The sequence below is a fragment of the Halichoeres trimaculatus genome, unplaced genomic scaffold, assembly GCF_033239565.1.
Source record: "Halichoeres trimaculatus isolate MK-OKI-2021-1 unplaced genomic scaffold, fHalTri1.1 fHalTri1_scaffold_95, whole genome shotgun sequence".
Taxonomy (NCBI): domain Eukaryota; kingdom Metazoa; phylum Chordata; class Actinopteri; order Labriformes; family Labridae; genus Halichoeres; species Halichoeres trimaculatus.
Genome location: NW_027437274.1, coordinates 35,001 through 59,180, shown reverse-complemented (window position 1 = coordinate 59,180; position 24,180 = coordinate 35,001). Strand labels below are relative to the sequence as shown.

General features: G+C 51.8%; 51 non-coding genes across 51 annotated transcripts in view; 35 read left to right on the top strand and 16 right to left on the bottom strand.

Moving 5' to 3' along the window:
• Positions 1-1,246: 1,246 nt before the first annotated feature.
• On the top strand, positions 1,247-1,318 carry trnaq-cug (transfer RNA glutamine (anticodon CUG)). Its single transcript has one exon. It is a non-coding gene; the product is annotated as a tRNA-Gln (tRNA).
• A 319-nt stretch (positions 1,319-1,637) lies between these two features.
• trnav-aac (transfer RNA valine (anticodon AAC)) lies at positions 1,638-1,710 on the top strand. Its single transcript has one exon. It is a non-coding gene; the product is annotated as a tRNA-Val (tRNA).
• A 398-nt stretch (positions 1,711-2,108) lies between these two features.
• On the top strand, positions 2,109-2,181 carry trnav-cac (transfer RNA valine (anticodon CAC)). Its single transcript has one exon. It is a non-coding gene; the product is annotated as a tRNA-Val (tRNA).
• A 420-nt stretch (positions 2,182-2,601) lies between these two features.
• Positions 2,602-2,673, bottom strand: trnad-guc (transfer RNA aspartic acid (anticodon GUC)). Its single transcript has one exon. It is a non-coding gene; the product is annotated as a tRNA-Asp (tRNA).
• A 525-nt stretch (positions 2,674-3,198) lies between these two features.
• trnaq-uug (transfer RNA glutamine (anticodon UUG)) lies at positions 3,199-3,289 on the bottom strand. Its single transcript is given in 2 exon segments — positions 3,199-3,233; positions 3,253-3,289. It is a non-coding gene; the product is annotated as a tRNA-Gln (tRNA).
• A 258-nt stretch (positions 3,290-3,547) lies between these two features.
• On the top strand, positions 3,548-3,630 carry trnal-cag (transfer RNA leucine (anticodon CAG)). Its single transcript has one exon. It is a non-coding gene; the product is annotated as a tRNA-Leu (tRNA).
• A 374-nt stretch (positions 3,631-4,004) lies between these two features.
• On the top strand, positions 4,005-4,076 carry trnaq-cug (transfer RNA glutamine (anticodon CUG)). The gene has a single exon. It is a non-coding gene; the product is annotated as a tRNA-Gln (tRNA).
• A 319-nt stretch (positions 4,077-4,395) lies between these two features.
• Positions 4,396-4,468, top strand: trnav-aac (transfer RNA valine (anticodon AAC)). Its single transcript has one exon. It is a non-coding gene; the product is annotated as a tRNA-Val (tRNA).
• A 398-nt stretch (positions 4,469-4,866) lies between these two features.
• On the top strand, positions 4,867-4,939 carry trnav-cac (transfer RNA valine (anticodon CAC)). The gene has a single exon. It is a non-coding gene; the product is annotated as a tRNA-Val (tRNA).
• Positions 4,940-5,359: 420 nt separating this feature from the next.
• trnad-guc (transfer RNA aspartic acid (anticodon GUC)) lies at positions 5,360-5,431 on the bottom strand. The gene has a single exon. It is a non-coding gene; the product is annotated as a tRNA-Asp (tRNA).
• Positions 5,432-5,956: 525 nt separating this feature from the next.
• On the bottom strand, positions 5,957-6,047 carry trnaq-uug (transfer RNA glutamine (anticodon UUG)). The gene is given in 2 exon segments: positions 5,957-5,991; positions 6,011-6,047. It is a non-coding gene; the product is annotated as a tRNA-Gln (tRNA).
• Positions 6,048-6,305: 258 nt separating this feature from the next.
• On the top strand, positions 6,306-6,388 carry trnal-cag (transfer RNA leucine (anticodon CAG)). The gene has a single exon. It is a non-coding gene; the product is annotated as a tRNA-Leu (tRNA).
• Positions 6,389-6,762: 374 nt separating this feature from the next.
• trnaq-cug (transfer RNA glutamine (anticodon CUG)) lies at positions 6,763-6,834 on the top strand. The gene has a single exon. It is a non-coding gene; the product is annotated as a tRNA-Gln (tRNA).
• Positions 6,835-7,153: 319 nt separating this feature from the next.
• Positions 7,154-7,226, top strand: trnav-aac (transfer RNA valine (anticodon AAC)). Its single transcript has one exon. It is a non-coding gene; the product is annotated as a tRNA-Val (tRNA).
• Positions 7,227-7,624: 398 nt separating this feature from the next.
• trnav-cac (transfer RNA valine (anticodon CAC)) lies at positions 7,625-7,697 on the top strand. The gene has a single exon. It is a non-coding gene; the product is annotated as a tRNA-Val (tRNA).
• A 420-nt stretch (positions 7,698-8,117) lies between these two features.
• Positions 8,118-8,189, bottom strand: trnad-guc (transfer RNA aspartic acid (anticodon GUC)). The gene has a single exon. It is a non-coding gene; the product is annotated as a tRNA-Asp (tRNA).
• Positions 8,190-8,714: 525 nt separating this feature from the next.
• On the bottom strand, positions 8,715-8,805 carry trnaq-uug (transfer RNA glutamine (anticodon UUG)). Its single transcript is given in 2 exon segments — positions 8,715-8,749; positions 8,769-8,805. It is a non-coding gene; the product is annotated as a tRNA-Gln (tRNA).
• A 258-nt stretch (positions 8,806-9,063) lies between these two features.
• Positions 9,064-9,146, top strand: trnal-cag (transfer RNA leucine (anticodon CAG)). Its single transcript has one exon. It is a non-coding gene; the product is annotated as a tRNA-Leu (tRNA).
• Positions 9,147-9,520: 374 nt separating this feature from the next.
• trnaq-cug (transfer RNA glutamine (anticodon CUG)) lies at positions 9,521-9,592 on the top strand. Its single transcript has one exon. It is a non-coding gene; the product is annotated as a tRNA-Gln (tRNA).
• Positions 9,593-9,911: 319 nt separating this feature from the next.
• On the top strand, positions 9,912-9,984 carry trnav-aac (transfer RNA valine (anticodon AAC)). The gene has a single exon. It is a non-coding gene; the product is annotated as a tRNA-Val (tRNA).
• Positions 9,985-10,382: 398 nt separating this feature from the next.
• trnav-cac (transfer RNA valine (anticodon CAC)) lies at positions 10,383-10,455 on the top strand. The gene has a single exon. It is a non-coding gene; the product is annotated as a tRNA-Val (tRNA).
• A 420-nt stretch (positions 10,456-10,875) lies between these two features.
• Positions 10,876-10,947, bottom strand: trnad-guc (transfer RNA aspartic acid (anticodon GUC)). The gene has a single exon. It is a non-coding gene; the product is annotated as a tRNA-Asp (tRNA).
• Positions 10,948-11,472: 525 nt separating this feature from the next.
• On the bottom strand, positions 11,473-11,563 carry trnaq-uug (transfer RNA glutamine (anticodon UUG)). Its single transcript is given in 2 exon segments — positions 11,473-11,507; positions 11,527-11,563. It is a non-coding gene; the product is annotated as a tRNA-Gln (tRNA).
• Positions 11,564-11,821: 258 nt separating this feature from the next.
• On the top strand, positions 11,822-11,904 carry trnal-cag (transfer RNA leucine (anticodon CAG)). The gene has a single exon. It is a non-coding gene; the product is annotated as a tRNA-Leu (tRNA).
• Positions 11,905-12,278: 374 nt separating this feature from the next.
• On the top strand, positions 12,279-12,350 carry trnaq-cug (transfer RNA glutamine (anticodon CUG)). Its single transcript has one exon. It is a non-coding gene; the product is annotated as a tRNA-Gln (tRNA).
• A 319-nt stretch (positions 12,351-12,669) lies between these two features.
• trnav-aac (transfer RNA valine (anticodon AAC)) lies at positions 12,670-12,742 on the top strand. Its single transcript has one exon. It is a non-coding gene; the product is annotated as a tRNA-Val (tRNA).
• A 398-nt stretch (positions 12,743-13,140) lies between these two features.
• trnav-cac (transfer RNA valine (anticodon CAC)) lies at positions 13,141-13,213 on the top strand. The gene has a single exon. It is a non-coding gene; the product is annotated as a tRNA-Val (tRNA).
• A 420-nt stretch (positions 13,214-13,633) lies between these two features.
• Positions 13,634-13,705, bottom strand: trnad-guc (transfer RNA aspartic acid (anticodon GUC)). The gene has a single exon. It is a non-coding gene; the product is annotated as a tRNA-Asp (tRNA).
• Positions 13,706-14,230: 525 nt separating this feature from the next.
• On the bottom strand, positions 14,231-14,321 carry trnaq-uug (transfer RNA glutamine (anticodon UUG)). The gene is given in 2 exon segments: positions 14,231-14,265; positions 14,285-14,321. It is a non-coding gene; the product is annotated as a tRNA-Gln (tRNA).
• Positions 14,322-14,579: 258 nt separating this feature from the next.
• trnal-cag (transfer RNA leucine (anticodon CAG)) lies at positions 14,580-14,662 on the top strand. The gene has a single exon. It is a non-coding gene; the product is annotated as a tRNA-Leu (tRNA).
• Positions 14,663-15,036: 374 nt separating this feature from the next.
• trnaq-cug (transfer RNA glutamine (anticodon CUG)) lies at positions 15,037-15,108 on the top strand. The gene has a single exon. It is a non-coding gene; the product is annotated as a tRNA-Gln (tRNA).
• Positions 15,109-15,427: 319 nt separating this feature from the next.
• trnav-aac (transfer RNA valine (anticodon AAC)) lies at positions 15,428-15,500 on the top strand. The gene has a single exon. It is a non-coding gene; the product is annotated as a tRNA-Val (tRNA).
• Positions 15,501-15,898: 398 nt separating this feature from the next.
• Positions 15,899-15,971, top strand: trnav-cac (transfer RNA valine (anticodon CAC)). Its single transcript has one exon. It is a non-coding gene; the product is annotated as a tRNA-Val (tRNA).
• A 420-nt stretch (positions 15,972-16,391) lies between these two features.
• trnad-guc (transfer RNA aspartic acid (anticodon GUC)) lies at positions 16,392-16,463 on the bottom strand. Its single transcript has one exon. It is a non-coding gene; the product is annotated as a tRNA-Asp (tRNA).
• Positions 16,464-16,988: 525 nt separating this feature from the next.
• Positions 16,989-17,079, bottom strand: trnaq-uug (transfer RNA glutamine (anticodon UUG)). Its single transcript is given in 2 exon segments — positions 16,989-17,023; positions 17,043-17,079. It is a non-coding gene; the product is annotated as a tRNA-Gln (tRNA).
• A 258-nt stretch (positions 17,080-17,337) lies between these two features.
• Positions 17,338-17,420, top strand: trnal-cag (transfer RNA leucine (anticodon CAG)). Its single transcript has one exon. It is a non-coding gene; the product is annotated as a tRNA-Leu (tRNA).
• A 374-nt stretch (positions 17,421-17,794) lies between these two features.
• On the top strand, positions 17,795-17,866 carry trnaq-cug (transfer RNA glutamine (anticodon CUG)). The gene has a single exon. It is a non-coding gene; the product is annotated as a tRNA-Gln (tRNA).
• A 319-nt stretch (positions 17,867-18,185) lies between these two features.
• trnav-aac (transfer RNA valine (anticodon AAC)) lies at positions 18,186-18,258 on the top strand. The gene has a single exon. It is a non-coding gene; the product is annotated as a tRNA-Val (tRNA).
• Positions 18,259-18,656: 398 nt separating this feature from the next.
• Positions 18,657-18,729, top strand: trnav-cac (transfer RNA valine (anticodon CAC)). Its single transcript has one exon. It is a non-coding gene; the product is annotated as a tRNA-Val (tRNA).
• A 420-nt stretch (positions 18,730-19,149) lies between these two features.
• On the bottom strand, positions 19,150-19,221 carry trnad-guc (transfer RNA aspartic acid (anticodon GUC)). Its single transcript has one exon. It is a non-coding gene; the product is annotated as a tRNA-Asp (tRNA).
• Positions 19,222-19,746: 525 nt separating this feature from the next.
• Positions 19,747-19,837, bottom strand: trnaq-uug (transfer RNA glutamine (anticodon UUG)). Its single transcript is given in 2 exon segments — positions 19,747-19,781; positions 19,801-19,837. It is a non-coding gene; the product is annotated as a tRNA-Gln (tRNA).
• Positions 19,838-20,095: 258 nt separating this feature from the next.
• On the top strand, positions 20,096-20,178 carry trnal-cag (transfer RNA leucine (anticodon CAG)). The gene has a single exon. It is a non-coding gene; the product is annotated as a tRNA-Leu (tRNA).
• A 374-nt stretch (positions 20,179-20,552) lies between these two features.
• Positions 20,553-20,624, top strand: trnaq-cug (transfer RNA glutamine (anticodon CUG)). The gene has a single exon. It is a non-coding gene; the product is annotated as a tRNA-Gln (tRNA).
• Positions 20,625-20,943: 319 nt separating this feature from the next.
• trnav-aac (transfer RNA valine (anticodon AAC)) lies at positions 20,944-21,016 on the top strand. Its single transcript has one exon. It is a non-coding gene; the product is annotated as a tRNA-Val (tRNA).
• Positions 21,017-21,414: 398 nt separating this feature from the next.
• trnav-cac (transfer RNA valine (anticodon CAC)) lies at positions 21,415-21,487 on the top strand. The gene has a single exon. It is a non-coding gene; the product is annotated as a tRNA-Val (tRNA).
• A 420-nt stretch (positions 21,488-21,907) lies between these two features.
• trnad-guc (transfer RNA aspartic acid (anticodon GUC)) lies at positions 21,908-21,979 on the bottom strand. The gene has a single exon. It is a non-coding gene; the product is annotated as a tRNA-Asp (tRNA).
• A 525-nt stretch (positions 21,980-22,504) lies between these two features.
• On the bottom strand, positions 22,505-22,595 carry trnaq-uug (transfer RNA glutamine (anticodon UUG)). The gene is given in 2 exon segments: positions 22,505-22,539; positions 22,559-22,595. It is a non-coding gene; the product is annotated as a tRNA-Gln (tRNA).
• A 258-nt stretch (positions 22,596-22,853) lies between these two features.
• Positions 22,854-22,936, top strand: trnal-cag (transfer RNA leucine (anticodon CAG)). The gene has a single exon. It is a non-coding gene; the product is annotated as a tRNA-Leu (tRNA).
• A 374-nt stretch (positions 22,937-23,310) lies between these two features.
• On the top strand, positions 23,311-23,382 carry trnaq-cug (transfer RNA glutamine (anticodon CUG)). The gene has a single exon. It is a non-coding gene; the product is annotated as a tRNA-Gln (tRNA).
• A 319-nt stretch (positions 23,383-23,701) lies between these two features.
• Positions 23,702-23,774, top strand: trnav-aac (transfer RNA valine (anticodon AAC)). Its single transcript has one exon. It is a non-coding gene; the product is annotated as a tRNA-Val (tRNA).
• Positions 23,775-24,172: 398 nt separating this feature from the next.
• Positions 24,173-24,180, top strand: part of trnav-cac (transfer RNA valine (anticodon CAC)) — a 73-nt gene continuing 65 nt past the window's right edge. Inside the window, exon 1 of the tRNA in view lies at positions 24,173-24,180. This exon is cut by the window's right edge and continues 65 nt beyond it. This is a non-coding gene — a tRNA (tRNA-Val).

Here is a 24,180-nt window from a genome sequence, read left to right as displayed (position 1 = left end):
GTGAGAGTAACGTCTTGCATAGTAACTAACTAGGTAATTTTAAATGGCTGTCCGTGGATTAATAACATTGTCACTTAAACCGAGCTCATATCGACTTAAGTGAAATACTTATGAATGACAAGAATTTGCGCTATGTATATATTCTTATAGTCTTTGGTCATTTAAGTGACTTTTTTTGACGGACCCGACGTTTCTTTTGACGTTTACAGCACAGCCGCCATTGTTGTGTTCGGCACTGTGTTTTCAGTTAGCCTACCTTTTATTTACCTATGTGTAATAACGGCGCTGTACCGGACCATAACAGTGGAACTTGGTACAATTTAGTTAAAAGTTAAAATGAAATAATCACAATGAAAAAGCGAAATGTTAATGGCTCACTTTTCGTGTTTTATTGCTTACTCGCGACACAGACCGGCAAGTCGAAAAAGGGAATCCCCCGTCAAAGTTAGCTAAATACGTCTTTATGACAGTATCAATAGGTGAAATATTTAGATAACTCTTAAAAGTTGTCACACACCACTATATTTATACCAAATACTTACCATTTCGTAGAGTACAGGGAGATTTGGGAGCTTGTCAATCCGTTTTCTTTGACAGTGACCGGCAAGTGTACACAATCTCCGAGAAGCGTGGGGGAGGGGCAAAGGAAAAAAAAAAATCCAACATTTCTGCGCCGTGACTGGTTAAATGTTGGACTCGGGGAAGAATTGATAAACGTGATTGGTCAAGAATGTTGGAGAATGTTGGATTTGCGAAACTGCCATTGGCTGTAATCTTCAATATTGGAATACACTTGCCGGACTATCCTTCGGCTGCTGGCGCTCAGGTCGCAGTCTCCCCTGGAGGCGTGGGTTCGAATCCCACTTCTGACAGTGTGTGCTTTTCCCTTTGCCTGGCCCTGTTGTCTGGTGCATGACATTAGCATCTGCCTTACTCCACGACCATCTCAAGCCCCACAAAGACTAGTACAGCCAAAGTTGGGGACAGTCTAAATGCAGGCCCACTGACAGCACGACGGCGTGTCAGGCATCTGACTGCTGCTTTGTCAACATGCTGCTCGGAGCAAGCAGTTGACTGCCCAACTGCGTGTGCGGCCAGTGCGGCCTGCTTTCTATGCTGCCGCCTGTTTCACTCTTGTTTCTTAGTGTCCCCTGTGTCCCATTGTGCGCAAGAAGACAAAGGCACATAGCGTTGGCATGTGCATATACAGAGAGCGTTTGATGACTGTGTGTTGGCCCTCTGCCCTGGTTCCATGGTGTAATGGTCAGCACTCTGGACTCTGAATCCAGCGATCCGAGTTCAAATCTCGGTGGGACCTGCTTTTGAGGTGTGCGGTCTCGGGGCTATTCCAAAGGCAGGTGATGACATGCGCTCAGAAAGTCATGGGCTCTTCCTCAAGACACCCTGTCCTTTGACTTCTATTTGCACTGAAAGGGTCTGGAGTGCACTTCAACCACAATCTTGCCTGTGCGGAAGGATGCCGCCATTGTAGCTGCCAGCTAGTGTTGTCATTCTCTGCAGATAGTCATGGGCAGCTAGAAAACCCACTACTTCATTGGTATTTTTCCAGCAACTGGCGTGTCGGAAGTTCAGGACACAGCTCTGCAGACGGGTTGTTAAGGCACGGCATGTTGTCCGTTTCCGTAGTGTAGTGGTTATCACGTTCGCCTAACACGCGAAAGGTCCCCGGTTCGAAACCGGGCGGAAACACTTTCTCTTCCTTTGCCTCTCAGCAAAAACTCAGTGAAGTCATTGGACCCTGGCACTGGCCAGGAAGCTTAAAGCCTCTGTATCTGTGGGCAAAGAATTAGCTGCCGGTGGGAAGCACAAGTCCCCCCATTGGTGAATTGATCCCGAGTCTTGCGCTTGACAGGTGTAAGGTCCCAGGGCTAATCCTACGGACCCCCGACTACCCACTGCCTCATTGATATTTTCTCCAGCAACTGGTATGTCGCTAGTTTGGTAGACAGGTCTGCGTACGGTTCCGTAGACAGGTCTGCAGACAGTTTTGTAGACAGGTCTGCAGACGGTTCTGTGGACAGCTCCCCCAGACGGTTCTGTAGAGAGGTCGCTTAGGCGGGGCATGCCCCGCATAGCTTTCGTGGTCAGTTTCCGTAGTGTAGTGGTTATCACGTTCGCCTCACACGCGAAAGGTCCCCGGTTCGAAACCGGGCGGAAACACTGGCACTTACTTTGCCTCTCGGCAAAAGCTCAGTCGTGGCGCTCATCGGGCTCCATGCAGAACCTTGTGCGAGCTTCTTTGCCTTTTTTTCACAGTGCAGAGCTTTTTCCACCCTCTCTTTTTTGCAGCTGTTGCTTCTTCTTTCTTTCCTTTTTTTATCTCTCCTTTTTTTTTGTAAATGCACTTATTATGCACACATTTACTGCTGTTGTTTTATGTCTGTTTGTTTTTTATGTACATGCAATGGGCATTTGATTAGGTCAGGCCTTTACTCATATGCAGCAAACTAGATATGAGTTGAGAGCAAGGGAAGCAAAGGAGGGAAAAGAGGCAAAAGGCACTGGCCAGGAAGCAGTCCGGGACGCATGAAGCCCCTGTATCTGTAGGCAAAGAATAAGCTGCTGGTAGGTAGCATAAGTCTCCCCGTCGGGGAATCGAACCCCGGTCTTCCGCGTGACAGGCGGAGATACTGTCCACTATACTAACGAGGATGCTGCCTTTAGTGCACGCTGCACAGACACGGCCCCATGTTCTGGGGTTTACCCAGATTATGCAGAGTCACAGCCAATGCCTGGTGGTTCAAGTCTGCCACTGTTGGGTTGAAATCTTCCTCCTGCCCAGAGTCACCAGTGATGGAGTGCATGACATGACATGAATCACCAGAGCAGTGTGTGCCACTGTTCAGAGTGCCTCATGTTGGCCCCACACGCAAAACCTCTGCATTTTGTTGGTGTGCAGAAACTCTGCGCCTGACTGTGTTGTGGCTTCCAGTGGAGAATGCAGTGCTCATTGGCCTGTGGTCAGTATTGAGGGGTGGCAGCCCTGGAACAGTGATCAAACTGCAGCAACAGCATAAGCCACTCTCAACCAAGTTTGAAGAAGTTCTCCACAGCAGTTTACAAGTCCTTATTCAGTGTATGACAAAGAGGCCATGAGATTGCCACTGTCACTCGGGGTGGGCTTGGGGTGGCTTTGACACACGGCTAGCAAGACCCAGCGTGGTCTCTTCTGCTCAAAGGTCCCACCGAGATTTGAACTCGGATCACTGGATTCAAAGTCCAGAGTGCGATTCAAAGTCCAGAGTGCTAACCGTTACACCATGGGACCAGTCTGCCGTTCAGTAAGTCAGTTGTGAGTGTTTGTCCTCACTTGAACTCACAGCCTTGCTAGATCCGCTTCCTTCTCAGGATTGAGGTTGACTCCAAGAGCCAAGTCTTGGAACAGCAACGGAGCGCTTCAATCAGCTCCCCATCTGCTTTGGAGCGGGAGCTGTTTGGCACTTGATTTTCTCAAAAGCTTGCTCAGGACTGTTTTGCCGTGCCAAGGCAGGCCTGGTGGGCCCGGCCAACGAGGACCGCTCATCTAGTCAGGATGGCCGAGCGGTCTAAGGCGCTGCGTTCAGGTCGCAGTCTCCCCTGGAGGCGTGGGTTCGAATCCCACTTCTGACAGTGTGTGCTTTTCCCTTTGCCTGGCCCTGTTGTCTGGTGCATGACATTAGCATCTGCCTTACTCCACGACCATCTCAAGCCCCACAAAGACTAGTACAGCCAAAGTTGGGGACAGTCTAAATGCAGGCCCACTGACAGCACGACGGCGTGTCAGGCATCTGACTGCTGCTTTGTCAACATGCTGCTCGGAGCAAGCAGTTGACTGCCCAACTGCGTGTGCGGCCAGTGCGGCCTGCTTTCTATGCTGCCGTCTGTTTCACTCTTGTTTCTTAGTGTCCCCTGTGTCCCATTGTGCGCAAGAAGACAAAGGCACATAGCGTTGGCATGTGCATATACAGAGAGCGTTTGATGACTGTGTGTTGGCCCTCTGCCCTGGTTCCATGGTGTAATGGTCAGCACTCTGGACTCTGAATCCAGCGATCCGAGTTCAAATCTCGGTGGGACCTGCTTTTGAGGTGTGCGGTCTCGGGGCTTTTCCAAAGGCAGGTGAAGACATGCGCTCAGGAAGTCATGGGCTCTTCCTCAAGACACCCTGTCCTTTGACTTCTATTTGCACTGAAAGGGTCTGGAGTGCACTTCAACCACAATCTTGCCTGTGCGGAAGGATGCCGCCATTGTAGCTGCCAGCTAGTGTTGTCATTCTCTGCAGATAGTCATGGGCAGCTAGAAAACCCACTACTTCATTGGTATTTTTCCAGCAACTGGCGTGTCGGAAGTTCAGGACACAGCTCTGCAGACGGGTTGTTAAGGCACGGCACGTTGTCCGTTTCCGTAGTGTAGTGGTTATCACGTTCGCCTAACACGCGAAAGGTCCCCGGTTCGAAACCGGGCGGAAACACTTTCTCTTCCTTTGCCTCTCAGCAAAAACTCAGTGAAGTCATTGGACCCTGGCACTGGCCAGGAAGCTTAAAGCCTCTGTATCTGTGGGCAAAGAATTAGCTGCCGGTGGGAAGCACAAGTCCCCCCATTGGTGAATTGATCCCGAGTCTTGCGCTTGACAGGTGTAAGGTCCCAGGGCTAATCCTACGGACCCCCGACTACCCACTGCCTCATTGATATTTTCTCCAGCAACTGGTATGTCGCTAGTTTGGTAGACAGGTCTGCGTACGGTTCCGTAGACAGGTCTGCAGACAGTTTTGTAGACAGGTCTGCAGACGGTTCTGTGGACAGCTCCCCCAGACGGTTCTGTAGAGAGGTCGCTTAGGCGGGGCATGCCCCGCATAGCTTTCGTGGTCAGTTTCCGTAGTGTAGTGGTTATCACGTTCGCCTCACACGCGAAAGGTCCCCGGTTCGAAACCGGGCGGAAACACTGGCACTTACTTTGCCTCTCGGCAAAAGCTCAGTCGTGGCGCTCATCGGGCTCCATGCAGAACCTTGTGCGAGCTTCTTTGCCTTTTTTTCACAGTGCAGAGCTTTTTCCACCCTCTCTTTTTTGCAGCTGTTGCTTCTTCTTTCTTTCCTTTTTTTATCTCTCCTTTTTTTTTGTAAATGCACTTATTATGCACACATTTACTGCTGTTGTTTTATGTCTGTTTGTTTTTTATGTACATGCAATGGGCATTTGATTAGGTCAGGCCTTTACTCATATGCAGCAAACTAGATATGAGTTGAGAGCAAGGGAAGCAAAGGAGGGAAAAGAGGCAAAAGGCACTGGCCAGGAAGCAGTCCGGGACGCATGAAGCCCCTGTATCTGTAGGCAAAGAATAAGCTGCTGGTAGGTAGCATAAGTCTCCCCGTCGGGGAATCGAACCCCGGTCTTCCGCGTGACAGGCGGAGATACTGTCCACTATACTAACGAGGATGCTGCCTTTAGTGCACGCTGCACAGACACGGCCCCATGTTCTGGGGTTTACCCAGATTATGCAGAGTCACAGCCAATGCCTGGTGGTTCAAGTCTGCCACTGTTGGGTTGAAATCTTCCTCCTGCCCAGAGTCACCAGTGATGGAGTGCATGACATGACATGAATCACCAGAGCAGTGTGTGCCACTGTTCAGAGTGCCTCATGTTGGCCCCACACGCAAAACCTCTGCATTTTGTTGGTGTGCAGAAACTCTGCGCCTGACTGTGTTGTGGCTTCCAGTGGAGAATGCAGTGCTCATTGGCCTGTGGTCAGTATTGAGGGGTGGCAGCCCTGGAACAGTGATCAAACTGCAGCAACAGCATAAGCCACTCTCAACCAAGTTTGAAGAAGTTCTCCACAGCAGTTTACAAGTCCTTATTCAGTGTATGACAAAGAGGCCATGAGATTGCCACTGTCACTCGGGGTGGGCTTGGGGTGGCTTTGACACACGGCTAGCAAGACCCAGCGTGGTCTCTTCTGCTCAAAGGTCCCACCGAGATTTGAACTCGGATCACTGGATTCAAAGTCCAGAGTGCGATTCAAAGTCCAGAGTGCTAACCGTTACACCATGGGACCAGTCTGCCGTTCAGTAAGTCAGTTGTGAGTGTTTGTCCTCACTTGAACTCACAGCCTTGCTAGATCCGCTTCCTTCTCAGGATTGAGGTTGACTCCAAGAGCCAAGTCTTGGAACAGCAACGGAGCGCTTCAATCAGCTCCCCATCTGCTTTGGAGCGGGAGCTGTTTGGCACTTGATTTCCTCAAAAGCTTGCTCAGGACTGTTTTGCCGTGCCAAGGCAGGCCTGGTGGGCCCGGCCAACGAGGACCGCTCATCTAGTCAGGATGGCCGAGCGGTCTAAGGCGCTGCGTTCAGGTCGCAGTCTCCCCTGGAGGCGTGGGTTCGAATCCCACTTCTGACAGTGTGTGCTTTTCCCTTTGCCTGGCCCTGTTGTCTGGTGCATGACATTAGCATCTGCCTTACTCCACGACCATCTCAAGCCCCACAAAGACTAGTACAGCCAAAGTTGGGGACAGTCTAAATGCAGGCCCACTGACAGCACGACGGCGTGTCAGGCATCTGACTGCTGCTTTGTCAACATGCTGCTCGGAGCAAGCAGTTGACTGCCCAACTGCGTGTGCGGCCAGTGCGGCCTGCTTTCTATGCTGCCGTCTGTTTCACTCTTGTTTCTTAGTGTCCCCTGTGTCCCATTGTGCGCAAGAAGACAAAGGCACATAGCGTTGGCATGTGCATATACAGAGAGCGTTTGATGACTGTGTGTTGGCCCTCTGCCCTGGTTCCATGGTGTAATGGTCAGCACTCTGGACTCTGAATCCAGCGATCCGAGTTCAAATCTCGGTGGGACCTGCTTTTGAGGTGTGCGGTCTCGGGGCTTTTCCAAAGGCAGGTGAAGACATGCGCTCAGGAAGTCATGGGCTCTTCCTCAAGACACCCTGTCCTTTGACTTCTATTTGCACTGAAAGGGTCTGGAGTGCACTTCAACCACAATCTTGCCTGTGCGGAAGGATGCCGCCATTGTAGCTGCCAGCTAGTGTTGTCATTCTCTGCAGATAGTCATGGGCAGCTAGAAAACCCACTACTTCATTGGTATTTTTCCAGCAACTGGCGTGTCGGAAGTTCAGGACACAGCTCTGCAGACGGGTTGTTAAGGCACGGCACGTTGTCCGTTTCCGTAGTGTAGTGGTTATCACGTTCGCCTAACACGCGAAAGGTCCCCGGTTCGAAACCGGGCGGAAACACTTTCTCTTCCTTTGCCTCTCAGCAAAAACTCAGTGAAGTCATTGGACCCTGGCACTGGCCAGGAAGCTTAAAGCCTCTGTATCTGTGGGCAAAGAATTAGCTGCCGGTGGGAAGCACAAGTCCCCCCATTGGTGAATTGATCCCGAGTCTTGCGCTTGACAGGTGTAAGGTCCCAGGGCTAATCCTACGGACCCCCGACTACCCACTGCCTCATTGATATTTTCTCCAGCAACTGGTATGTCGCTAGTTTGGTAGACAGGTCTGCGTACGGTTCCGTAGACAGGTCTGCAGACAGTTTTGTAGACAGGTCTGCAGACGGTTCTGTGGACAGCTCCCCCAGACGGTTCTGTAGAGAGGTCGCTTAGGCGGGGCATGCCCCGCATAGCTTTCGTGGTCAGTTTCCGTAGTGTAGTGGTTATCACGTTCGCCTCACACGCGAAAGGTCCCCGGTTCGAAACCGGGCGGAAACACTGGCACTTACTTTGCCTCTCGGCAAAAGCTCAGTCGTGGCGCTCATCGGGCTCCATGCAGAACCTTGTGCGAGCTTCTTTGCCTTTTTTTCACAGTGCAGAGCTTTTTCCACCCTCTCTTTTTTGCAGCTGTTGCTTCTTCTTTCTTTCCTTTTTTTATCTCTCCTTTTTTTTTGTAAATGCACTTATTATGCACACATTTACTGCTGTTGTTTTATGTCTGTTTGTTTTTTATGTACATGCAATGGGCATTTGATTAGGTCAGGCCTTTACTCATATGCAGCAAACTAGATATGAGTTGAGAGCAAGGGAAGCAAAGGAGGGAAAAGAGGCAAAAGGCACTGGCCAGGAAGCAGTCCGGGACGCATGAAGCCCCTGTATCTGTAGGCAAAGAATAAGCTGCTGGTAGGTAGCATAAGTCTCCCCGTCGGGGAATCGAACCCCGGTCTTCCGCGTGACAGGCGGAGATACTGTCCACTATACTAACGAGGATGCTGCCTTTAGTGCACGCTGCACAGACACGGCCCCATGTTCTGGGGTTTACCCAGATTATGCAGAGTCACAGCCAATGCCTGGTGGTTCAAGTCTGCCACTGTTGGGTTGAAATCTTCCTCCTGCCCAGAGTCACCAGTGATGGAGTGCATGACATGACATGAATCACCAGAGCAGTGTGTGCCACTGTTCAGAGTGCCTCATGTTGGCCCCACACGCAAAACCTCTGCATTTTGTTGGTGTGCAGAAACTCTGCGCCTGACTGTGTTGTGGCTTCCAGTGGAGAATGCAGTGCTCATTGGCCTGTGGTCAGTATTGAGGGGTGGCAGCCCTGGAACAGTGATCAAACTGCAGCAACAGCATAAGCCACTCTCAACCAAGTTTGAAGAAGTTCTCCACAGCAGTTTACAAGTCCTTATTCAGTGTATGACAAAGAGGCCATGAGATTGCCACTGTCACTCGGGGTGGGCTTGGGGTGGCTTTGACACACGGCTAGCAAGACCCAGCGTGGTCTCTTCTGCTCAAAGGTCCCACCGAGATTTGAACTCGGATCACTGGATTCAAAGTCCAGAGTGCGATTCAAAGTCCAGAGTGCTAACCGTTACACCATGGGACCAGTCTGCCGTTCAGTAAGTCAGTTGTGAGTGTTTGTCCTCACTTGAACTCACAGCCTTGCTAGATCCGCTTCCTTCTCAGGATTGAGGTTGACTCCAAGAGCCAAGTCTTGGAACAGCAACGGAGCGCTTCAATCAGCTCCCCATCTGCTTTGGAGCGGGAGCTGTTTGGCACTTGATTTCCTCAAAAGCTTGCTCAGGACTGTTTTGCCGTGCCAAGGCAGGCCTGGTGGGCCCGGCCAACGAGGACCGCTCATCTAGTCAGGATGGCCGAGCGGTCTAAGGCGCTGCGTTCAGGTCGCAGTCTCCCCTGGAGGCGTGGGTTCGAATCCCACTTCTGACAGTGTGTGCTTTTCCCTTTGCCTGGCCCTGTTGTCTGGTGCATGACATTAGCATCTGCCTTACTCCACGACCATCTCAAGCCCCACAAAGACTAGTACAGCCAAAGTTGGGGACAGTCTAAATGCAGGCCCACTGACAGCACGACGGCGTGTCAGGCATCTGACTGCTGCTTTGTCAACATGCTGCTCGGAGCAAGCAGTTGACTGCCCAACTGCGTGTGCGGCCAGTGCGGCCTGCTTTCTATGCTGCCGTCTGTTTCACTCTTGTTTCTTAGTGTCCCCTGTGTCCCATTGTGCGCAAGAAGACAAAGGCACATAGCGTTGGCATGTGCATATACAGAGAGCGTTTGATGACTGTGTGTTGGCCCTCTGCCCTGGTTCCATGGTGTAATGGTCAGCACTCTGGACTCTGAATCCAGCGATCCGAGTTCAAATCTCGGTGGGACCTGCTTTTGAGGTGTGCGGTCTCGGGGCTTTTCCAAAGGCAGGTGAAGACATGCGCTCAGGAAGTCATGGGCTCTTCCTCAAGACACCCTGTCCTTTGACTTCTATTTGCACTGAAAGGGTCTGGAGTGCACTTCAACCACAATCTTGCCTGTGCGGAAGGATGCCGCCATTGTAGCTGCCAGCTAGTGTTGTCATTCTCTGCAGATAGTCATGGGCAGCTAGAAAACCCACTACTTCATTGGTATTTTTCCAGCAACTGGCGTGTCGGAAGTTCAGGACACAGCTCTGCAGACGGGTTGTTAAGGCACGGCACGTTGTCCGTTTCCGTAGTGTAGTGGTTATCACGTTCGCCTAACACGCGAAAGGTCCCCGGTTCGAAACCGGGCGGAAACACTTTCTCTTCCTTTGCCTCTCAGCAAAAACTCAGTGAAGTCATTGGACCCTGGCACTGGCCAGGAAGCTTAAAGCCTCTGTATCTGTGGGCAAAGAATTAGCTGCCGGTGGGAAGCACAAGTCCCCCCATTGGTGAATTGATCCCGAGTCTTGCGCTTGACAGGTGTAAGGTCCCAGGGCTAATCCTACGGACCCCCGACTACCCACTGCCTCATTGATATTTTCTCCAGCAACTGGTATGTCGCTAGTTTGGTAGACAGGTCTGCGTACGGTTCCGTAGACAGGTCTGCAGACAGTTTTGTAGACAGGTCTGCAGACGGTTCTGTGGACAGCTCCCCCAGACGGTTCTGTAGAGAGGTCGCTTAGGCGGGGCATGCCCCGCATAGCTTTCGTGGTCAGTTTCCGTAGTGTAGTGGTTATCACGTTCGCCTCACACGCGAAAGGTCCCCGGTTCGAAACCGGGCGGAAACACTGGCACTTACTTTGCCTCTCGGCAAAAGCTCAGTCGTGGCGCTCATCGGGCTCCATGCAGAACCTTGTGCGAGCTTCTTTGCCTTTTTTTCACAGTGCAGAGCTTTTTCCACCCTCTCTTTTTTGCAGCTGTTGCTTCTTCTTTCTTTCCTTTTTTTATCTCTCCTTTTTTTTTGTAAATGCACTTATTATGCACACATTTACTGCTGTTGTTTTATGTCTGTTTGTTTTTTATGTACATGCAATGGGCATTTGATTAGGTCAGGCCTTTACTCATATGCAGCAAACTAGATATGAGTTGAGAGCAAGGGAAGCAAAGGAGGGAAAAGAGGCAAAAGGCACTGGCCAGGAAGCAGTCCGGGACGCATGAAGCCCCTGTATCTGTAGGCAAAGAATAAGCTGCTGGTAGGTAGCATAAGTCTCCCCGTCGGGGAATCGAACCCCGGTCTTCCGCGTGACAGGCGGAGATACTGTCCACTATACTAACGAGGATGCTGCCTTTAGTGCACGCTGCACAGACACGGCCCCATGTTCTGGGGTTTACCCAGATTATGCAGAGTCACAGCCAATGCCTGGTGGTTCAAGTCTGCCACTGTTGGGTTGAAATCTTCCTCCTGCCCAGAGTCACCAGTGATGGAGTGCATGACATGACATGAATCACCAGAGCAGTGTGTGCCACTGTTCAGAGTGCCTCATGTTGGCCCCACACGCAAAACCTCTGCATTTTGTTGGTGTGCAGAAACTCTGCGCCTGACTGTGTTGTGGCTTCCAGTGGAGAATGCAGTGCTCATTGGCCTGTGGTCAGTATTGAGGGGTGGCAGCCCTGGAACAGTGATCAAACTGCAGCAACAGCATAAGCCACTCTCAACCAAGTTTGAAGAAGTTCTCCACAGCAGTTTACAAGTCCTTATTCAGTGTATGACAAAGAGGCCATGAGATTGCCACTGTCACTCGGGGTGGGCTTGGGGTGGCTTTGACACACGGCTAGCAAGACCCAGCGTGGTCTCTTCTGCTCAAAGGTCCCACCGAGATTTGAACTCGGATCACTGGATTCAAAGTCCAGAGTGCGATTCAAAGTCCAGAGTGCTAACCGTTACACCATGGGACCAGTCTGCCGTTCAGTAAGTCAGTTGTGAGTGTTTGTCCTCACTTGAACTCACAGCCTTGCTAGATCCGCTTCCTTCTCAGGATTGAGGTTGACTCCAAGAGCCAAGTCTCGGAACAGCAACGGAGCGCTTCAATCAGCTCCCCATCTGCTTTGGAGCGGGAGCTGTTTGGCACTTGATTTCCTCAAAAGCTTGCTCAGGACTGTTTTGCCGTGCCAAGGCAGGCCTGGTGGGCCCGGCCAACAAGGACCGCTCATCTAGTCAGGATGGCCGAGCGGTCTAAGGCGCTGCGTTCAGGTCGCAGTCTCCCCTGGAGGCGTGGGTTCGAATCCCACTTCTGACAGTGTGTGCTTTTCCCTTTGCCTGGCCCTGTTGTCTGGTGCATGACATTAGCATCTGCCTTACTCCACGACCATCTCAAGCCCCACAAAGACTAGTACAGCCAAAGTTGGGGACAGTCTAAATGCAGGCCCACTGACAGCACGACGGCGTGTCAGGCATCTGACTGCTGCTTTGTCAACATGCTGCTCGGAGCAAGCAGTTGACTGCCCAACTGCGTGTGCGGCCAGTGCGGCCTGCTTTCTATGCTGCCGTCTGTTTCACTCTTGTTTCTTAGTGTCCCCTGTGTCCCATTGTGCGCAAGAAGACAAAGGCACATAGCGTTGGCATGTGCATATACAGAGAGCGTTTGATGACTGTGTGTTGGCCCTCTGCCCTGGTTCCATGGTGTAATGGTCAGCACTCTGGACTCTGAATCCAGCGATCCGAGTTCAAATCTCGGTGGGACCTGCTTTTGAGGTGTGCGGTCTCGGGGCTTTTCCAAAGGCAGGTGAAGACATGCGCTCAGGAAGTCATGGGCTCTTCCTCAAGACACCCTGTCCTTTGACTTCTATTTGCACTGAAAGGGTCTGGAGTGCACTTCAACCACAATCTTGCCTGTGCGGAAGGATGCCGCCATTGTAGCTGCCAGCTAGTGTTGTCATTCTCTGCAGATAGTCATGGGCAGCTAGAAAACCCACTACTTCATTGGTATTTTTCCAGCAACTGGCGTGTCGGAAGTTCAGGACACAGCTCTGCAGACGGGTTGTTAAGGCACGGCACGTTGTCCGTTTCCGTAGTGTAGTGGTTATCACGTTCGCCTAACACGCGAAAGGTCCCCGGTTCGAAACCGGGCGGAAACACTTTCTCTTCCTTTGCCTCTCAGCAAAAACTCAGTGAAGTCATTGGACCCTGGCACTGGCCAGGAAGCTTAAAGCCTCTGTATCTGTGGGCAAAGAATTAGCTGCCGGTGGGAAGCACAAGTCCCCCCATTGGTGAATTGATCCCGAGTCTTGCGCTTGACAGGTGTAAGGTCCCAGGGCTAATCCTACGGACCCCCGACTACCCACTGCCTCATTGATATTTTCTCCAGCAACTGGTATGTCGCTAGTTTGGTAGACAGGTCTGCGTACGGTTCCGTAGACAGGTCTGCAGACAGTTTTGTAGACAGGTCTGCAGACGGTTCTGTGGACAGCTCCCCCAGACGGTTCTGTAGAGAGGTCGCTTAGGCGGGGCATGCCCCGCATAGCTTTCGTGGTCAGTTTCCGTAGTGTAGTGGTTATCACGTTCGCCTCACACGCGAAAGGTCCCCGGTTCGAAACCGGGCGGAAACACTGGCACTTACTTTGCCTCTCGGCAAAAGCTCAGTCGTGGCGCTCATCGGGCTCCATGCAGAACCTTGTGCGAGCTTCTTTGCCTTTTTTTCACAGTGCAGAGCTTTTTCCACCCTCTCTTTTTTGCAGCTGTTGCTTCTTCTTTCTTTCCTTTTTTTATCTCTCCTTTTTTTTTGTAAATGCACTTATTATGCACACATTTACTGCTGTTGTTTTATGTCTGTTTGTTTTTTATGTACATGCAATGGGCATTTGATTAGGTCAGGCCTTTACTCATATGCAGCAAACTAGATATGAGTTGAGAGCAAGGGAAGCAAAGGAGGGAAAAGAGGCAAAAGGCACTGGCCAGGAAGCAGTCCGGGACGCATGAAGCCCCTGTATCTGTAGGCAAAGAATAAGCTGCTGGTAGGTAGCATAAGTCTCCCCGTCGGGGAATCGAACCCCGGTCTTCCGCGTGACAGGCGGAGATACTGTCCACTATACTAACGAGGATGCTGCCTTTAGTGCACGCTGCACAGACACGGCCCCATGTTCTGGGGTTTACCCAGATTATGCAGAGTCACAGCCAATGCCTGGTGGTTCAAGTCTGCCACTGTTGGGTTGAAATCTTCCTCCTGCCCAGAGTCACCAGTGATGGAGTGCATGACATGACATGAATCACCAGAGCAGTGTGTGCCACTGTTCAGAGTGCCTCATGTTGGCCCCACACGCAAAACCTCTGCATTTTGTTGGTGTGCAGAAACTCTGCGCCTGACTGTGTTGTGGCTTCCAGTGGAGAATGCAGTGCTCATTGGCCTGTGGTCAGTATTGAGGGGTGGCAGCCCTGGAACAGTGATCAAACTGCAGCAACAGCATAAGCCACTCTCAACCAAGTTTGAAGAAGTTCTCCACAGCAGTTTACAAGTCCTTATTCAGTGTATGACAAAGAGGCCATGAGATTGCCACTGTCACTCGGGGTGGGCTTGGGGTGGCTTTGACACACGGCTAGCAAGACCCAGCGTGGTCTCTTCTGCTCAAAGGTCCCACCGAGATTTGAACTCGGATCACTGGATTCAAAGTCCAGAGTGCGATTCAAAGTCCAGAGTGCTAACCGTTACACCATGGGACCAGTCTGCCGTTCAGTAAGTCAGTTGTGAGTGTTTGTCCTCACTTGAACTCACAGCCTTGCTAGATCCGCTTCCTTCTCAGGATTGAGGTTGACTCCAAGAGCCAAGTCTCGGAACAGCAACGGAGCGCTTCAATCAGCTCCCCATCTGCTTTGGAGCGGGAGCTGTTTGGCACTTGATTTCCTCAAAAGCTTGCTCAGGACTGTTTTGCCGTGCCAAGGCAGGCCTGGTGGGCCCGGCCAACAAGGACCGCTCATCTAGTCAGGATGGCCGAGCGGTCTAAGGCGCTGCGTTCAGGTCGCAGTCTCCCCTGGAGGCGTGGGTTCGAATCCCACTTCTGACAGTGTGTGCTTTTCCCTTTGCCTGGCCCTGTTGTCTGGTGCATGACATTAGCATCTGCCTTACTCCACGACCATCTCAAGCCCCACAAAGACTAGTACAGCCAAAGTTGGGGACAGTCTAAATGCAGGCACACTGACAGCACGACGGCGTGTCAGGCATCTGACTGCTGCTTTGTCAACATGCTGCTCGGAGCAAGCAGTTGACTGCCCAACTGCGTGTGCGGCCAGTGCGGCCTGCTTTCTATGCTGCCGTCTGTTTCACTCTTGTTTCTTAGTGTCCCCTGTGTCCCATTGTGCGCAAGAAGACAAAGGCACATAGCGTTGGCATGTGCATATACAGAGAGCGTTTGATGACTGTGTGTTGGCCCTCTGCCCTGGTTCCATGGTGTAATGGTCAGCACTCTGGACTCTGAATCCAGCGATCCGAGTTCAAATCTCGGTGGGACCTGCTTTTGAGGTGTGCGGTCTCGGGGCTTTTCCAAAGGCAGGTGAAGACATGCGCTCAGGAAGTCATGGGCTCTTCCTCAAGACACCCTGTCCTTTGACTTCTATTTGCACTGAAAGGGTCTGGAGTGCACTTCAACCACAATCTTGCCTGTGCGGAAGGATGCCGCCATTGTAGCTGCCAGCTAGTGTTGTCATTCTCTGCAGATAGTCATGGGCAGCTAGAAAACCCACTACTTCATTGGTATTTTTCCAGCAACTGGCGTGTCGGAAGTTCAGGACACAGCTCTGCAGACGGGTTGTTAAGGCACGGCACGTTGTCCGTTTCCGTAGTGTAGTGGTTATCACGTTCGCCTAACACGCGAAAGGTCCCCGGTTCGAAACCGGGCGGAAACACTTTCTCTTCCTTTGCCTCTCAGCAAAAACTCAGTGAAGTCATTGGACCCTGGCACTGGCCAGGAAGCTTAAAGCCTCTGTATCTGTGGGCAAAGAATTAGCTGCCGGTGGGAAGCACAAGTCCCCCCATTGGTGAATTGATCCCGAGTCTTGCGCTTGACAGGTGTAAGGTCCCAGGGCTAATCCTACGGACCCCCGACTACCCACTGCCTCATTGATATTTTCTCCAGCAACTGGTATGTCGCTAGTTTGGTAGACAGGTCTGCGTACGGTTCCGTAGACAGGTCTGCAGACAGTTTTGTAGACAGGTCTGCAGACGGTTCTGTGGACAGCTCCCCCAGACGGTTCTGTAGAGAGGTCGCTTAGGCGGGGCATGCCCCGCATAGCTTTCGTGGTCAGTTTCCGTAGTGTAGTGGTTATCACGTTCGCCTCACACGCGAAAGGTCCCCGGTTCGAAACCGGGCGGAAACACTGGCACTTACTTTGCCTCTCGGCAAAAGCTCAGTCGTGGCGCTCATCGGGCTCCATGCAGAACCTTGTGCGAGCTTCTTTGCCTTTTTTTCACAGTGCAGAGCTTTTTCCACCCTCTCTTTTTTGCAGCTGTTGCTTCTTCTTTCTTTCCTTTTTTTATCTCTCCTTTTTTTTTGTAAATGCACTTATTATGCACACATTTACTGCTGTTGTTTTATGTCTGTTTGTTTTTTATGTACATGCAATGGGCATTTGATTAGGTCAGGCCTTTACTCATATGCAGCAAACTAGATATGAGTTGAGAGCAAGGGAAGCAAAGGAGGGAAAAGAGGCAAAAGGCACTGGCCAGGAAGCAGTCCGGGACGCATGAAGCCCCTGTATCTGTAGGCAAAGAATAAGCTGCTGGTAGGTAGCATAAGTCTCCCCGTCGGGGAATCGAACCCCGGTCTTCCGCGTGACAGGCGGAGATACTGTCCACTATACTAACGAGGATGCTGCCTTTAGTGCACGCTGCACAGACACGGCCCCATGTTCTGGGGTTTACCCAGATTATGCAGAGTCACAGCCAATGCCTGGTGGTTCAAGTCTGCCACTGTTGGGTTGAAATCTTCCTCCTGCCCAGAGTCACCAGTGATGGAGTGCATGACATGACATGAATCACCAGAGCAGTGTGTGCCACTGTTCAGAGTGCCTCATGTTGGCCCCACACGCAAAACCTCTGCATTTTGTTGGTGTGCAGAAACTCTGCGCCTGACTGTGTTGTGGCTTCCAGTGGAGAATGCAGTGCTCATTGGCCTGTGGTCAGTATTGAGGGGTGGCAGCCCTGGAACAGTGATCAAACTGCAGCAACAGCATAAGCCACTCTCAACCAAGTTTGAAGAAGTTCTCCACAGCAGTTTACAAGTCCTTATTCAGTGTATGACAAAGAGGCCATGAGATTGCCACTGTCACTCGGGGTGGGCTTGGGGTGGCTTTGACACACGGCTAGCAAGACCCAGCGTGGTCTCTTCTGCTCAAAGGTCCCACCGAGATTTGAACTCGGATCACTGGATTCAAAGTCCAGAGTGCGATTCAAAGTCCAGAGTGCTAACCGTTACACCATGGGACCAGTCTGCCGTTCAGTAAGTCAGTTGTGAGTGTTTGTCCTCACTTGAACTCACAGCCTTGCTAGATCCGCTTCCTTCTCAGGATTGAGGTTGACTCCAAGAGCCAAGTCTTGGAACAGCAACGGAGCGCTTCAATCAGCTCCCCATCTGCTTTGGAGCGGGAGCTGTTTGGCACTTGATTTCCTCAAAAGCTTGCTCAGGACTGTTTTGCCGTGCCAAGGCAGGCCTGGTGGGCCCGGCCAACGAGGACCGCTCATCTAGTCAGGATGGCCGAGCGGTCTAAGGCGCTGCGTTCAGGTCGCAGTCTCCCCTGGAGGCGTGGGTTCGAATCCCACTTCTGACAGTGTGTGCTTTTCCCTTTGCCTGGCCCTGTTGTCTGGTGCATGACATTAGCATCTGCCTTACTCCACGACCATCTCAAGCCCCACAAAGACTAGTACAGCCAAAGTTGGGGACAGTCTAAATGCAGGCCCACTGACAGCACGACGGCGTGTCAGGCATCTGACTGCTGCTTTGTCAACATGCTGCTCGGAGCAAGCAGTTGACTGCCCAACTGCGTGTGCGGCCAGTGCGGCCTGCTTTCTATGCTGCCGTCTGTTTCACTCTTGTTTCTTAGTGTCCCCTGTGTCCCATTGTGCGCAAGAAGACAAAGGCACATAGCGTTGGCATGTGCATATACAGAGAGCGTTTGATGACTGTGTGTTGGCCCTCTGCCCTGGTTCCATGGTGTAATGGTCAGCACTCTGGACTCTGAATCCAGCGATCCGAGTTCAAATCTCGGTGGGACCTGCTTTTGAGGTGTGCGGTCTCGGGGCTTTTCCAAAGGCAGGTGAAGACATGCGCTCAGGAAGTCATGGGCTCTTCCTCAAGACACCCTGTCCTTTGACTTCTATTTGCACTGAAAGGGTCTGGAGTGCACTTCAACCACAATCTTGCCTGTGCGGAAGGATGCCGCCATTGTAGCTGCCAGCTAGTGTTGTCATTCTCTGCAGATAGTCATGGGCAGCTAGAAAACCCACTACTTCATTGGTATTTTTCCAGCAACTGGCGTGTCGGAAGTTCAGGACACAGCTCTGCAGACGGGTTGTTAAGGCACGGCACGTTGTCCGTTTCCGTAGTGTAGTGGTTATCACGTTCGCCTAACACGCGAAAGGTCCCCGGTTCGAAACCGGGCGGAAACACTTTCTCTTCCTTTGCCTCTCAGCAAAAACTCAGTGAAGTCATTGGACCCTGGCACTGGCCAGGAAGCTTAAAGCCTCTGTATCTGTGGGCAAAGAATTAGCTGCCGGTGGGAAGCACAAGTCCCCCCATTGGTGAATTGATCCCGAGTCTTGCGCTTGACAGGTGTAAGGTCCCAGGGCTAATCCTACGGACCCCCGACTACCCACTGCCTCATTGATATTTTCTCCAGCAACTGGTATGTCGCTAGTTTGGTAGACAGGTCTGCGTACGGTTCCGTAGACAGGTCTGCAGACAGTTTTGTAGACAGGTCTGCAGACGGTTCTGTGGACAGCTCCCCCAGACGGTTCTGTAGAGAGGTCGCTTAGGCGGGGCATGCCCCGCATAGCTTTCGTGGTCAGTTTCCGTAGTGTAGTGGTTATCACGTTCGCCTCACACGCGAAAGGTCCCCGGTTCGAAACCGGGCGGAAACACTGGCACTTACTTTGCCTCTCGGCAAAAGCTCAGTCGTGGCGCTCATCGGGCTCCATGCAGAACCTTGTGCGAGCTTCTTTGCCTTTTTTTCACAGTGCAGAGCTTTTTCCACCCTCTCTTTTTTGCAGCTGTTGCTTCTTCTTTCTTTCCTTTTTTTATCTCTCCTTTTTTTTTGTAAATGCACTTATTATGCACACATTTACTGCTGTTGTTTTATGTCTGTTTGTTTTTTATGTACATGCAATGGGCATTTGATTAGGTCAGGCCTTTACTCATATGCAGCAAACTAGATATGAGTTGAGAGCAAGGGAAGCAAAGGAGGGAAAAGAGGCAAAAGGCACTGGCCAGGAAGCAGTCCGGGACGCATGAAGCCCCTGTATCTGTAGGCAAAGAATAAGCTGCTGGTAGGTAGCATAAGTCTCCCCGTCGGGGAATCGAACCCCGGTCTTCCGCGTGACAGGCGGAGATACTGTCCACTATACTAACGAGGATGCTGCCTTTAGTGCACGCTGCACAGACACGGCCCCATGTTCTGGGGTTTACCCAGATTATGCAGAGTCACAGCCAATGCCTGGTGGTTCAAGTCTGCCACTGTTGGGTTGAAATCTTCCTCCTGCCCAGAGTCACCAGTGATGGAGTGCATGACATGACATGAATCACCAGAGCAGTGTGTGCCACTGTTCAGAGTGCCTCATGTTGGCCCCACACGCAAAACCTCTGCATTTTGTTGGTGTGCAGAAACTCTGCGCCTGACTGTGTTGTGGCTTCCAGTGGAGAATGCAGTGCTCATTGGCCTGTGGTCAGTATTGAGGGGTGGCAGCCCTGGAACAGTGATCAAACTGCAGCAACAGCATAAGCCACTCTCAACCAAGTTTGAAGAAGTTCTCCACAGCAGTTTACAAGTCCTTATTCAGTGTATGACAAAGAGGCCATGAGATTGCCACTGTCACTCGGGGTGGGCTTGGGGTGGCTTTGACACACGGCTAGCAAGACCCAGCGTGGTCTCTTCTGCTCAAAGGTCCCACCGAGATTTGAACTCGGATCACTGGATTCAAAGTCCAGAGTGCGATTCAAAGTCCAGAGTGCTAACCGTTACACCATGGGACCAGTCTGCCGTTCAGTAAGTCAGTTGTGAGTGTTTGTCCTCACTTGAACTCACAGCCTTGCTAGATCCGCTTCCTTCTCAGGATTGAGGTTGACTCCAAGAGCCAAGTCTTGGAACAGCAACGGAGCGCTTCAATCAGCTCCCCATCTGCTTTGGAGCGGGAGCTGTTTGGCACTTGATTTCCTCAAAAGCTTGCTCAGGACTGTTTTGCCGTGCCAAGGCAGGCCTGGTGGGCCCGGCCAACGAGGACCGCTCATCTAGTCAGGATGGCCGAGCGGTCTAAGGCGCTGCGTTCAGGTCGCAGTCTCCCCTGGAGGCGTGGGTTCGAATCCCACTTCTGACAGTGTGTGCTTTTCCCTTTGCCTGGCCCTGTTGTCTGGTGCATGACATTAGCATCTGCCTTACTCCACGACCATCTCAAGCCCCACAAAGACTAGTACAGCCAAAGTTGGGGACAGTCTAAATGCAGGCCCACTGACAGCACGACGGCGTGTCAGGCATCTGACTGCTGCTTTGTCAACATGCTGCTCGGAGCAAGCAGTTGACTGCCCAACTGCGTGTGCGGCCAGTGCGGCCTGCTTTCTATGCTGCCGTCTGTTTCACTCTTGTTTCTTAGTGTCCCCTGTGTCCCATTGTGCGCAAGAAGACAAAGGCACATAGCGTTGGCATGTGCATATACAGAGAGCGTTTGATGACTGTGTGTTGGCCCTCTGCCCTGGTTCCATGGTGTAATGGTCAGCACTCTGGACTCTGAATCCAGCGATCCGAGTTCAAATCTCGGTGGGACCTGCTTTTGAGGTGTGCGGTCTCGGGGCTTTTCCAAAGGCAGGTGAAGACATGCGCTCAGGAAGTCATGGGCTCTTCCTCAAGACACCCTGTCCTTTGACTTCTATTTGCACTGAAAGGGTCTGGAGTGCACTTCAACCACAATCTTGCCTGTGCGGAAGGATGCCGCCATTGTAGCTGCCAGCTAGTGTTGTCATTCTCTGCAGATAGTCATGGGCAGCTAGAAAACCCACTACTTCATTGGTATTTTTCCAGCAACTGGCGTGTCGGAAGTTCAGGACACAGCTCTGCAGACGGGTTGTTAAGGCACGGCACGTTGTCCGTTTCCGTAGTGTAGTGGTTATCACGTTCGCCTAACACGCGAAAGGTCCCCGGTTCGAAACCGGGCGGAAACACTTTCTCTTCCTTTGCCTCTCAGCAAAAACTCAGTGAAGTCATTGGACCCTGGCACTGGCCAGGAAGCTTAAAGCCTCTGTATCTGTGGGCAAAGAATTAGCTGCCGGTGGGAAGCACAAGTCCCCCCATTGGTGAATTGATCCCGAGTCTTGCGCTTGACAGGTGTAAGGTCCCAGGGCTAATCCTACGGACCCCCGACTACCCACTGCCTCATTGATATTTTCTCCAGCAACTGGTATGTCGCTAGTTTGGTAGACAGGTCTGCGTACGGTTCCGTAGACAGGTCTGCAGACAGTTTTGTAGACAGGTCTGCAGACGGTTCTGTGGACAGCTCCCCCAGACGGTTCTGTAGAGAGGTCGCTTAGGCGGGGCATGCCCCGCATAGCTTTCGTGGTCAGTTTCCGTAGTGTAGTGGTTATCACGTTCGCCTCACACGCGAAAGGTCCCCGGTTCGAAACCGGGCGGAAACACTGGCACTTACTTTGCCTCTCGGCAAAAGCTCAGTCGTGGCGCTCATCGGGCTCCATGCAGAACCTTGTGCGAGCTTCTTTGCCTTTTTTTCACAGTGCAGAGCTTTTTCCACCCTCTCTTTTTTGCAGCTGTTGCTTCTTCTTTCTTTCCTTTTTTTATCTCTCCTTTTTTTTTGTAAATGCACTTATTATGCACACATTTACTGCTGTTGTTTTATGTCTGTTTGTTTTTTATGTACATGCAATGGGCATTTGATTAGGTCAGGCCTTTACTCATATGCAGCAAACTAGATATGAGTTGAGAGCAAGGGAAGCAAAGGAGGGAAAAGAGGCAAAAGGCACTGGCCAGGAAGCAGTCCGGGACGCATGAAGCCCCTGTATCTGTAGGCAAAGAATAAGCTGCTGGTAGGTAGCATAAGTCTCCCCGTCGGGGAATCGAACCCCGGTCTTCCGCGTGACAGGCGGAGATACTGTCCACTATACTAACGAGGATGCTGCCTTTAGTGCACGCTGCACAGACACGGCCCCATGTTCTGGGGTTTACCCAGATTATGCAGAGTCACAGCCAATGCCTGGTGGTTCAAGTCTGCCACTGTTGGGTTGAAATCTTCCTCCTGCCCAGAGTCACCAGTGATGGAGTGCATGACATGACATGAATCACCAGAGCAGTGTGTGCCACTGTTCAGAGTGCCTCATGTTGGCCCCACACGCAAAACCTCTGCATTTTGTTGGTGTGCAGAAACTCTGCGCCTGACTGTGTTGTGGCTTCCAGTGGAGAATGCAGTGCTCATTGGCCTGTGGTCAGTATTGAGGGGTGGCAGCCCTGGAACAGTGATCAAACTGCAGCAACAGCATAAGCCACTCTCAACCAAGTTTGAAGAAGTTCTCCACAGCAGTTTACAAGTCCTTATTCAGTGTATGACAAAGAGGCCATGAGATTGCCACTGTCACTCGGGGTGGGCTTGGGGTGGCTTTGACACACGGCTAGCAAGACCCAGCGTGGTCTCTTCTGCTCAAAGGTCCCACCGAGATTTGAACTCGGATCACTGGATTCAAAGTCCAGAGTGCGATTCAAAGTCCAGAGTGCTAACCGTTACACCATGGGACCAGTCTGCCGTTCAGTAAGTCAGTTGTGAGTGTTTGTCCTCACTTGAACTCACAGCCTTGCTAGATCCGCTTCCTTCTCAGGATTGAGGTTGACTCCAAGAGCCAAGTCTCGGAACAGCAACGGAGCGCTTCAATCAGCTCCCCATCTGCTTTGGAGCGGGAGCTGTTTGGCACTTGATTTCCTCAAAAGCTTGCTCAGGACTGTTTTGCCGTGCCAAGGCAGGCCTGGTGGGCCCGGCCAACAAGGACCGCTCATCTAGTCAGGATGGCCGAGCGGTCTAAGGCGCTGCGTTCAGGTCGCAGTCTCCCCTGGAGGCGTGGGTTCGAATCCCACTTCTGACAGTGTGTGCTTTTCCCTTTGCCTGGCCCTGTTGTCTGGTGCATGACATTAGCATCTGCCTTACTCCACGACCATCTCAAGCCCCACAAAGACTAGTACAGCCAAAGTTGGGGACAGTCTAAATGCAGGCACACTGACAGCACGACGGCGTGTCAGGCATCTGACTGCTGCTTTGTCAACATGCTGCTCGGAGCAAGCAGTTGACTGCCCAACTGCGTGTGCGGCCAGTGCGGCCTGCTTTCTATGCTGCCGTCTGTTTCACTCTTGTTTCTTAGTGTCCCCTGTGTCCCATTGTGCGCAAGAAGACAAAGGCACATAGCGTTGGCATGTGCATATACAGAGAGCGTTTGATGACTGTGTGTTGGCCCTCTGCCCTGGTTCCATGGTGTAATGGTCAGCACTCTGGACTCTGAATCCAGCGATCCGAGTTCAAATCTCGGTGGGACCTGCTTTTGAGGTGTGCGGTCTCGGGGCTTTTCCAAAGGCAGGTGAAGACATGCGCTCAGGAAGTCATGGGCTCTTCCTCAAGACACCCTGTCCTTTGACTTCTATTTGCACTGAAAGGGTCTGGAGTGCACTTCAACCACAATCTTGCCTGTGCGGAAGGATGCCGCCATTGTAGCTGCCAGCTAGTGTTGTCATTCTCTGCAGATAGTCATGGGCAGCTAGAAAACCCACTACTTCATTGGTATTTTTCCAGCAACTGGCGTGTCGGAAGTTCAGGACACAGCTCTGCAGACGGGTTGTTAAGGCACGGCACGTTGTCCGTTTCCGTAGTGTAGTGGTTATCACGTTCGCCTAACACGCGAAAGGTCCCCGGTTCGAAACCGGGCGGAAACACTTTCTCTTCCTTTGCCTCTCAGCAAAAACTCAGTGAAGTCATTGGACCCTGGCACTGGCCAGGAAGCTTAAAGCCTCTGTATCTGTGGGCAAAGAATTAGCTGCCGGTGGGAAGCACAAGTCCCCCCATTGGTGAATTGATCCCGAGTCTTGCGCTTGACAGGTGTAAGGTCCCAGGGCTAATCCTACGGACCCCCGACTACCCACTGCCTCATTGATATTTTCTCCAGCAACTGGTATGTCGCTAGTTTGGTAGACAGGTCTGCGTACGGTTCCGTAGACAGGTCTGCAGACAGTTTTGTAGACAGGTCTGCAGACGGTTCTGTGGACAGCTCCCCCAGACGGTTCTGTAGAGAGGTCGCTTAGGCGGGGCATGCCCCGCATAGCTTTCGTGGTCAGTTTCCGT